The sequence below is a fragment of the Drosophila subpulchrella genome, chromosome 2R (genome assembly GCF_014743375.2).
Source record: "Drosophila subpulchrella strain 33 F10 #4 breed RU33 chromosome 2R, RU_Dsub_v1.1 Primary Assembly, whole genome shotgun sequence".
Taxonomy (NCBI): Eukaryota; Metazoa; Arthropoda; class Insecta; order Diptera; family Drosophilidae; genus Drosophila; species Drosophila subpulchrella.
In genome coordinates this window covers 9,551,524-9,562,800 of record NC_050611.1, presented here as the reverse complement: position 1 = coordinate 9,562,800, position 11,277 = coordinate 9,551,524, and the positions used below count along the sequence as shown (strand labels likewise).

Genomic DNA, 11,277 nt, shown 5'->3' with positions numbered 1-11,277 from the left:
ACTTTTAAAGTATTATATTCCCTTTCTCACACCTGGTGAGAAGCTGCTCGAACCGCCGGCAAACATCTCCTTAGAGGCAAAGCACTCGGAACAACAAACATTTTAGCGCCACGCCATGCCGGTGAATATTTTTAAAGTTTTTGACATAGTTTTCCACGTCGGCATGCAGCTGGGCACGCCCACTTGAGCACGCCTCCCCCGCACGCACTCGCGAAAATTTCCGCCGTTCGGAAAAGCAGACGTCTGGCTAATGAGCTGCAGGAAGCCTGCTGCACCTGAGCAAAAAAAAAAAACCGGAAAAAATACACGGAAAAGCGTAATGCACTCGGCATGCATTTTTTATATCAACTTATAAGTGGTTCCGCCAAAAAAAACGGGGGAAATAAAAAAGAAACTACCAGGAGTAGTAGTTTCCCAGGTGGCAGAGGCGTGGCGCGGAGTGCGCTAATTTAGAGGATGCAGGTGTGAAGCTCAGGTAAATGGGTTAAAAAGTGGGTGGATAGCAGAGTGGAGGGAGAAAGGGGAAAGAAGTGGTGTGGAATGCCACAGGACAAACCCCTCAGTAGTTCAGGTGTTTAGTTAGTGGTGTGTTCGCATTGCCATGTTTTCTGCGGGGGAAGTGTGATTGCAAAGAGATCTTCTATTTTAGGAAGCCACGGAAAATTGGGAAAATAATTAGGGATTCTGAAGAATAAAGAAACGCTGTGTGCGTTTTAGGAACCTGAGGATAATAGTAGAAGTTAGTTATTGTAGATATTTCAAAGGTAGAAAGGGATTTATAAAATGTATATACATATTATAGTTAGTTTCAATTAATATTTATTTAGTTACAAGTACTCATCATTCATCATTCTAACATAGGTTCCAACGAAAATACGCGTGATTAAAACTGCAAGGTCACAGCCCAGTTCAAAAATCTCAAGTTGTGCACAGTGTTTCTTTTGATTTTAATTAAATGTAATATTAAGTTAATAAAATAGTTAAAAGCTTTGAATTTGAGATCGAAAAGAGGTCAAGATACTACTACCAAAAGAGAGGGTGTCAGTCAATGAAGAACGTACCTCTATTTAAAGCTTCTAGATAAAAAGTCCTCTGTCTACTTAGCCTACACTTGAATGTTTATCTTCACGGGGGATACATTTTCGGCTAAGCACACTCACTCGCAACCTTAATTGCCACACATTTTACTAAGAAACTAAAAACTTCATTGTTAACAAATTACGAAATACTTAAACTAGACATACTAGAATATTGTGTATGAACAATTTTCGCATAGTTCGACATATTATAAATTAAGCTTAATATATGACTTGTCCTTTTTCCAAACTTGAGATAAGCTTGCTAAATTTTGTTGAGTTTAATCTTACCCTGTTATTTGTGAAAATGCAAAAAAATTGATTATTAATGGCGTATTTTGATTGCCTTGCTCAAGTTTTAGTGGTAAACTGGGAACTTAATTGTGATTACTTATACTTATTTTCTTAGAATTTATTGCTTGTTTTGCATAATATTATATTTTGTTTCATAAAAGGAAGAAATTCTCTTCCTTACTAACTATCAAATAATTCTTAAAAATTAATGGGAATTAAATTGCCATTAACTTATACTTATTTTCTTAGAATTTATTGTTTGTTTTGCATAATATTATATTTTGTTTCATAAAAGGAAGAAATTTTGTTCAGTATAAACTATCAAAAAATTTTTAAAACTTAGTACCTACTGTTTAATATTTTAACCTTCTTCTCAAATGGGGGTGCACAGAAATCACTTTCTCGAAAATATCTATCGATCTTCAATGCAAGATCAAAAATTGAATTTTGGTTATCCAACGGGCTTTCCCGATATATATCTTGACTCACGGATATTTGTTGCCTTTAACATTTCGCGTAGAATGGTGTTTGTCACAGTCCTTGAAGTACAACTTCTGGAAGAAAGGATCTGTATTTAAGCAGAATAAATCTACAAACCGCTAATTCTTGATAGAAAGTCTTATTCTGATCTAACCTACAACTGGAAGACTCTCTAAGTTCTAAGGATGGAGCAGCACTCACATTTACTCCCCACTTTAATTGCCTCACATTTTACTTTATTAAACGTGTTTTAAAACTTTAGTAATGTTTTGCCCGTACCATATTAAACAATTGAAACGAATTAAATTGGATCCCAATTTAAATCATCGTATTTTTTTTAGCTCTTTGTGCTTAAAATGGTGTGTATTGAATGTATAATTGAGTTTGTCGAATGTTGAGCAAATTACTTGTGACATTTGAATTCGAATTGCTATATTTATCTTGCTCAGCATTTTTGGCTATCTAGAGCCCCACTCATATTTGTGCTTTTGGGTTTTTCCTCATTAGCCTTCCACCCAATTTCCACAATTTCTTTTCTATCCCCTTCTCTTTCTGGGTGGCCATCTCGCTTCCTCCTTTGCTATCTGCCTTTGAGTGCCATTATTTTTTTGTATTTTGAATTTTTTCAGCTCTCGTTTAGCAATTCTGTTGAGCAAAATTAACTGCCCTTGCCGTTGCATAAAATTTAAATTTTATTTGCTTTTATTGTCGCTGTTTTATTTTATTTTATTTCGCCCCGCCTTGCTTTATTTTCGCAAGTTTGCTTGTTTTTCCTTGGGCAACATTCTATCTTTGGTGTGCGCATCATTTCCATATCAATAACAGCTGGACGCGGAAATCGCGGTACAGCTCCCAGGAAATCGCTTGACCCGGGTCGGAAAAATTGGGAAAACTGGGGGAACTGTGAAACCTGAGCTCTTGGCATCACTAAAATCGCATTTGCCTTCGGGGATTATTTGCTATAATTCATGCTGTCAATGCAAATTGAAATTGTGTCACGCAGTCAACTCGGGCAGTCGGTAGTCGGCAGTCATCTAGTCATTCGCATTTTCCATTTTCCGCTCTCGCCAATTTCCCAGCATGCCTTTTCGCTTTTTCTATGTATTTTTTTACTTTTTTTTTTTTGCGTACACCGCAATTGTTGGCCAGCTTCCATCTCCCAGGTCCTGCCGGCGAAATCTCAAAACACAAATGGATTTTTAAATTACCCTCGTGGCACTTTTCAACTTCTCCTGGTTCGAGGACGAGGACGAGGGCCATAAAACTGTGTGTGCTGTGTGTAGGTGCCTTGAATTATCTGCGACATTCTGTGCAGTTGGTTTAATTCAGCAAAATGCATAGATATTTAAGGGGGGATCATAAACTATGCATGGGCAGCGTTTGTCGAGCGAAAGAACGCTCAAATTGCTGCTCTGAAGATGCAGCCTGTGGCTCCTCGGCTTGCGCTTTTTGCTCGCTGCTCCATCGTCCTTTGCATTGTTGAGTTATGTTTCTTGGTTGCCAGCACCACCAGCACCACCCACTCTGACCCCTGACCTCCCACGCCCACCAGCCACCCCCTCACGACCATTGAGGTTCAGTGAAGCGGCAGCAAACCCCTTCGTTTTCCTCCTTTTCCGGAGTTTTTATATCGCTCGCAGGCGGCACTTGCATAAACCAAATGCAGAGACAAGTGTCTTCGCCCTGCACAGAGAAAAATAAACAGTACTATGTACATTGTACATATATAGAAAATGCAATCAAAGCAAAAATATTACATTTTACCACACAAAGTGCAGATACTTAAGGCCTTGTGACACTTGCTGGACTTTTGACTATCTCACTAGATTTACCTTGAAGGGGCATGCCGACCTAGAGAAAAACTCTGTACAGCTAAGCAATATTCTATGAATTTATATATTAATACATGACTTTCTAAAATTAATCCAGTCAGTTAGTCAAATGAAAAAAAAAAATATAAAAAGGGAACTTGGAAGATATTTTAGCTACACTTCGTATAATTATTTTCCCATGTTATTAAATGCCTAAAGCCATCACCATGTTATTAAATGCCTAAAACCATTCCTAAAATAAATTGGAGATACAACCGCAGCTTAAATTACAAATAAATAAAATGTTAGAAAGTCAAAAAAGGTTCTAAGGCAAATCTCTAAAAATATGTATATTGATTTATATACTTTCACATGAAATTGCTTTTACATTTTCAAGTAAATCAATCATCAAATGCAAAAAATAAAGCGTTATGTGAATAGTTTCGAGAGCTTTTCCATGAAAACGTTTATAGATTGATTTATGTTGTTCTTTTAAAATTTCGATTGCTTAATCCTTACAAAATAATAATAATAATTAATAATTTAAAATTATTATTTATTCCTTTTGGATAACACATATGCTTCTTATATTTAGAACATACTTAAGTACATACTAGTAATTTTAATAAAAACTGAGTGCTATTTTTTTCCAGTGCTTGCTTTGCTTGTGTGGAGTCCTTTAGAAAGGGTTCCTTCGTCCTGGTGTCCCATCTTCCAGATCGGAATCTCCGAAAGGGGCTGCCGGCTTTCGACGTGTGTCAAGTGTGCTGCATTTGTTTAATGCCAGCGCTTGGTAATTGGAAAGCATGTCGAACATGTCGAATTTATTGCCCCGCAAAAGGCACACAGATACAAATTGAAACGGTTACAGATTACGGATGCAGCTACAAATGGCCACAAGGTTACATAGATATAGATACAGATCAATGGGCGGAATTCGGAGCATTCCGAGTCAATGGCTCGGAAGAGCCCCAACCAAATGCAATTAATCAAACGCAAGGGGCCAATGTCAATTACATGCAAGAAGCCTCCCCATTCTGACCAGCCCCCATCCTTCTAAAATCCCTCGATTCGTTGCTGTTCGGAAGGATTCGGGACACGTCAGCTGGGCCAAAAAGGCGAGATGTTGGCCAGGCGACGTTGTCTTGGCCAACACCTTCCTGTAACCCATAAATTCTGGCCCACAAAATCAGAAACACACATACACACACACACTGATCCACTTGCATTACCATTACCAAACGGCTGTTGTCCTTGTGGGCCAAAAGCGTGTTCGGTTTCCGGCCCTGGCATATGTTTCCCCATATGTTTCTGCCGGACCAAGCCAACTAAATTGCATTAAATATTTTGCATAATTCGATAAATTGAAATCTAATCGAACAGCAGGCGAGGAACATGAAAATTTCTGGAATACCTACAGTACCCAAGTACATCGTTCATTCTAATGGGTTCGTAATTGAAACTATTGACTTGTGAATTTCGTAATTTCAACCATAGTTGTTGTTATGCACTTGCCGTGCTGATCTTTGATTATTTGGACAGCTATCTCTTTTGAAATAATAATTTAAATTGGATTTGACAGTCTGCGCTGTGTGAATTTGCATTTGTCTCTTCTGAAACGCAATTAATTAAATAATAAATAATTGTTTGGTTTTATGTCAATCACATTTTAATGGGTGTACTAAGCGCGACAAATAAAGGCCTTAAAAAATGTGCGTTCAATATGATTAAATACAAAAATAAAACAAAATCTTAACGTCACTAATAATCCCGCTTAGTGCATTATTTCTACAGTAAAGGTCAATGGACTCTCTCTAAGGATTTTCGTCTTAAGTGACATGTACATAGGTCTTGAGTTATAACTTGTGGAGACATTATGTAATTTATCGGGCAGATTAAAAAATAAATTTTAATTCCAAGTTCCAAATTACTTAGTCCCAAAGATCACCCAAGGCATATTAATGTAGCCAGCCGTAGAAAAAACAGTTAGCCGTTGTGAGTCTTATTTTAGCATACTTAAAACAAATTACCCTTTTAATTGTTATTAATATAGGCAAGAATTAAACCTTTTCTGATGCCATTCACTTATACATTTATCTTTTATAGTTAAAAAGTTGAGATAACACCTTAAAATATTTGCAAAATTATATCCAAATTAGAAACCCTATGTATTTCTATATAAAAAATAAACGAATATGCGGATAAATGTAAATAATAGGTTTCAAATAGTATATGATCTTCTTCAAAAACTTCTGTTTTTCAGTATTAAAGAATAATAGTCCCATTGTCCTATTAAACTCGTTATAAATTCCACAATCGAAAGCTAAAAATGTAAATAAGTCATAACTCAGAAAAAAGTGTGATGTAAATGTAGATGAATGAAACAAACGATGAAAACGGGTATGAAATAAGGGTTATAACTTGTAAAGCGGTGCAATCCTTCAAGGGAAACTTTAAATTCAATTCGAATATCACTCAGTTCTGATCCAGCAACATGTTGCGAGTGGCTCGGCGATGTTGCGGCTGAAAAACCACCACCGAACCGAACGTATCCGTCAGATACACGAACCGGCTTCGGCTGGGTTTTCAGTTTCAGCTAGGAACTGAGTTTCTGTTTCTGGTTTTGCCAGTTAACCCTGCGACTCCGGACCGATTGGACGCGTTTTGAGCGCTTGGCCAGCAGAAAGGCCAGTATTTTCCACTCGGGGCTACGCGTGCGCGTCTCTGCAAAGTCAAAGGCAAAGACAATCGAAAAGCCAAAAGCCAGAGGTAAACGCAAACACAAAGTAACAACTTCGACGCTCGAAATTACCGGTTTTTCGCCAACAATCGCCGCTCTCTGTGAATTTTTAGCGCGCGGTCTTTCCTTTTGCCTGCTCTTTTTTTCCGAAAAGTGCGTTGGCTTTTCCTCCAGCAACCACCCCCCTTCGCGGAAAAATACCCCAGCTTACCGGTCGGGTTTTTAGCCATAGTCTATGTTTACTATATATCACGCACGAAATTTCCCGGAATCAAAATAGTTAAAGTGCTAAAGTGAGGCCAGCCAACCTGGCGAGTGCTAATTATAATATATTGTGTTGATAATACAATCGCAAGGTGCAAAAGGGGAAAACACGGATGCGCGATTTTAAATGCCATATTCCATATACATATGATAAATATTTAACAATGCAGCCGTGCAGCTAAAGCGGATTATTGGCCACCGACGCGTGGAAATCCCGAGGCAGAGCAAACAAAGGCCTGTAAGTTCACACGTTCCAGCCAGGATATATCTAGGATATATACGTATATGCGGTTACATATGTGTCGCTGTGCGGCTGCATTCTAATGGGGATTGTGCCACACATGACACCTGATGTATGACATATGACAGGTGTCGGTCCTACAGGATACTACATGTCCTACGGGACAGGGGCTTTAACTCTTCCAGATAAGTTTCGGATTCCCGGAAACTCGTATTTTATGTTTACTGAATTACTTCGATTTTTACTATATATGTGTGGCGGGTTTAATCTGAAATTTTTAAATATTTTGGATCTCGTTGAGGTTTTGTGATTTTCCTCCATCTGGTTTAATCCAATTTTAAATTTTGTTACTGTTTTGCTACTGTTAGAAATACTGCTCTATATAGCGGACAAAGTTCTAGCTCCCTCGAAAATATTTAAGACGCTCTTAATTAACCACAGTTCAGCTCTACGGCTTCGGCAATAAAATAGAGCTCCAATTGGGCCTTTAAACCCAGGGCCTCTTTCTTGGCCAGCTCCAATTAGCAGTTGGCCCAAACAGTTGGCCCAATGAAGCCGAAGTCCGCCGTTCACACAGTGCAACTGTTAAAGTTCAGAGTCGCCAGCAGAAGATACAAACGCGAAGCTCTAAACAAACATAAAGCTGAATACCAAATGAGACAACAAAAGGAGGAAGCACAATAAAAGTCACATTAAAACGTGGGGCGCAAAGGCGGAGTAAAAGAAAGGAGGGAAGGGCGGCGGAGAGTGGGGTCAAAACATAACCGAAATCGGAATCAAATGCCTGCACGAGATACAAATGTATCTGTATCTGTATCTGTAGCTGAGCATTGCAAGTGCTTTGTTTTCCCTGCATTTCACACTTAACCATGGGATTTTGCCATTGCCGTTCGCCTTTGCGCTTGTATCTTTGTATCTGCGCCCTTTGTCTGGCGCATAAATATTTCAGCAGGCCGGGACAAACACACATATCTGCTGGATACATTATTCACTCGACGATTTTGTCGGATTGCCAATTTATTAAGATAGATTTAATATTCGAGGCCATTAACGGCGGGCATTGTATTTTGGGTTTGTTTTCGAGTCTCAACGGGAAAGATACACTCGCACATTTATGTTTTATGATTTTCTAGTTGGAATGCGGTGTGTTTGGTGCAATTGGAAGAGTCGAGTCAAGTCCATTTCGAGCCTGCCAGTGGCAAGTAGCTGAAAAATTGTTGTAAGACTGGTTTTCTGCCACTGCTCCTCGTTCCCTCCTTTTCTCTGTCTCCTTCTCTCTCTCTCTCTCTACCGGAGTGTTACCAACCTTTTTCCATTCTTCTTGCGGCTGGTGCAGAGAAAAAAAAACAAATACTTTTGGAGTCAGTCATAAACGATCCACACTGATATAGAATGAGTCAACCCATTTTATTATATATTTGTGTGTTTACTTTGGATTCAGTCTTATACGATCAACACTCGATATCATATGTAAGCCCTATTATATTATTACCTGATCTTAAAATATTTATATATTTAATGTTATGAAAACCTTGAGTTCCATTGTTGTTATAAAAATTTCACCTATTTTAAGTCAGTTCACCTTATTAAATGACTATTGTTTTCTTACATTTTGATAGCACATTCATACTAGAATAAAAGAAACCAAAAAACGATCTTGAAAACTTAATAAACCAAATAGTTTTCGGTGCAAGAAATGAGTTTGTAAGCGCCCGGCTCTCTCTTGGCGGTTTTGCAGCTGTCTCGACCAGGTTAAGAGCAATCTACCACCGGCAGTCACTTCAGCTGCGGGCCATCATCCTGGCCAGAACGCATCCTCTTCTTCTTCGGTAGCCGCAACCTGTTTCTCATTGCTTTGCTGTTTTTTCTCTCCTTTTTTTTTGTGGGCTCAAAAAGATCAGCCCAGTCTTGGCCAAGGAGTCCAACGAAAAAAGGTGATTTTTTCCGGCTTCTGATGCCACATTCACCGCGAATTGTCAATCCATCCGGCGAACTAACCTCAGTCAATCCATTCGGAATCCAAGCCGGCAAGGGAAAACTCGTTATGACGCTTGATTAATTAACATTTGAATGTTGTCTCGTGCCAGTTAATGTGCCTGATTTGTGGCCGGCTTGGGGACCATCAAAATATCAACAGTCTATTGTGGAAATTATTCCGAAGTCTTGGGACCCATTGCCAAATGGGATTTGCATGGCAAGGAGTTGGAATTGAATCACTCACTCGAGATTCATTGATGACGTTGACGGTCCACATAGTTTTTCGTATCTTTTGTGGGTTTGTTGTGGCCTCTCTTGGCCACTATTCACAGCTATCCATGAGTTACCGCGTAGGCTAGGGCACTCAAAACTGGTTTCGGCCACATTCAAAATTGTTATGTTAGAATAAAAGCTTAATTGATGCATATACGTACATACGTACGGTTTTATACGGCAGCAAACAGCCCACAGATACAGCCGAAAAAAACTCCAGATACAGATACAAGTCCCAGATACAGATACGGTTGGAAGCAAATCCAGACTCAGCTGGATAGGTTAGGTCATGCGGCGTCTATCGCATGATTGATGGCATTGTAACTCTGGTCTTCTCCGCCGAAATTGGATATTGATTTGGTTTCTGGGATAAGTGTATATCTAATGCCCAACAGGTGGAGGAGTCTTATGGGGCGAATGAATTATGAATTCTGGCTGTGAAAGCAGATACCGTTTAAATATTTACTCAGCTCCCAAAAGCTATCTATCAACTCTAGCTTAAATGCCTTGTTTGAATATTTAGTGAAATTAGTTTTCTTTTAATGAAATAACTAGGCTTATAGTACAGAGAAATAAATCATCATCATCGTCATTATTATCAACCAAACAATATTTATTTATTTAAAACTTGATTTCGCTCACTTAATAATAAATAAGAAGTTTTTAAGTGAACAGAAATAAATGAATATGAGATGAAGCTATTTTTGGCCACTACGTCACAATATGAAATTGCTTAGCAAAGAGATTAATTTGAGCAAAATATTTTACCTACGAATTGTTTGGCTTAAATAGAGTCTCAAAGATTTTTTAATTCCATGTCATGTCTATTGAAATGCATAAAGGCGTAAACTTGACTTTGTCCACTCAAAAGACCAATCAGTCAAATACATGAAATAAATCGAATTTATTTTCTAATTGATGAAATTCCCCTTTTCAGAAAGTGTAATAAAGAAATGTAGTTGAATTTGCCACATTTTTGCATCAATTAGGATGCGACCGAGCGATTTAAGTGCCCCGGTTCAATGAATTTACAGCTCGTTTTGCCCGATGGCAGGCTAAAATCTCTCATGTTCAAAGCAACCAAAACGGTGCGGTGGCAACCCTGTCCACGGCTGAGTGCCCAAATTGATTGATTGATTGACAGCCCTGCACATAAAGCACCCCCCATACGATGTTTTAGTTTTTGCCTAATTCACTATCGCGTCAAGTAACGAGGTTTTCGGATGGCAGAATGCATGAATAATGTAGCAAAAAGGATGCTCTTCTTTCCAGATGGGGAATTCACACCTCGTTGGGATCGGAATGGGTATAGAAATGGGACTGGGTATCAAGTGATACAGAGAGTTGGAGAGACGAGACCTCATTAGTGTTAATTCAATTAGAGGAGCCAAAGTTTGTGGCACTTTGGCTAATGAGGCATGTCCAAGCATCCAGCACACGCCCAAAAGCCAGAGCTCTAGCACTCGATGTGTGGCGTTCATTTGCATGCTGGAAATTTGTTTCAATTGCATTAATTAGACATATCAATTTGGGTGGCCGGATGGTCGGGCAGATGCCTCCGAGCGGATCGGGCTGTCAAATTAGGTGAATGACTCTGTGTTTCCCATTAGCTAGAATAAGTCGCATGATATTGAAGTTCCATTGCTTCCGTTTCGAAAGATACAGATTGCAATTAATCCACAGATAGAGGATTAAATAACGAAATGGAGTCAGGGGAATCAACTGTTTGGTTCAAGTGCCTACTAATTTACAATCAAATTAATTATGGTCATAAGTGCTGCATTGCAAATATTATTACACTACAAACCCTTTCCAAAAGCTTAAGTGAAATTGATATAAATCAACAATTTAGCTATGCCAATTAATAAGGGGGTAAATTAATGGCCATACTCCTTAGCTAATCCCCCACTTAACAGTATTTATATTGGAATTCCTTTTAAATTTGATAAATGTTGCATAATAAACATCGCAGCGGTTTATCAAAACTAATCATTTTTAATAAGTTTAAAGTATTATTTATATTAGATACCATTTGAAAACCTAATCATTTATTAATTATATATTTATTTAACCAAAGCTATTTGCGGAATCCTTTTAATGTCACAATGATTTAGCATTGTT

At 38.5% G+C, this 11,277-nt stretch overlaps 1 protein-coding gene across 3 annotated transcripts in view; it reads left to right on the top strand.

Annotated features, from left to right (window-relative positions):
- The first annotated feature begins 6,309 nt into the window (after positions 1-6,309).
- The window catches only part of LOC119550081 (protocadherin-like wing polarity protein stan), a 55,163-nt gene continuing 50,195 nt past the window's right edge, over positions 6,310-11,277 (top strand). For all 3 annotated transcript variants that reach the window (XM_037858551.1, XM_037858550.1, XM_037858552.1), the window contains exon 1: positions 6,310-6,903. The gene's annotated coding sequence lies outside the window, so the exon portion shown is untranslated. The remainder of the gene's footprint in view (positions 6,904-11,277) is intronic.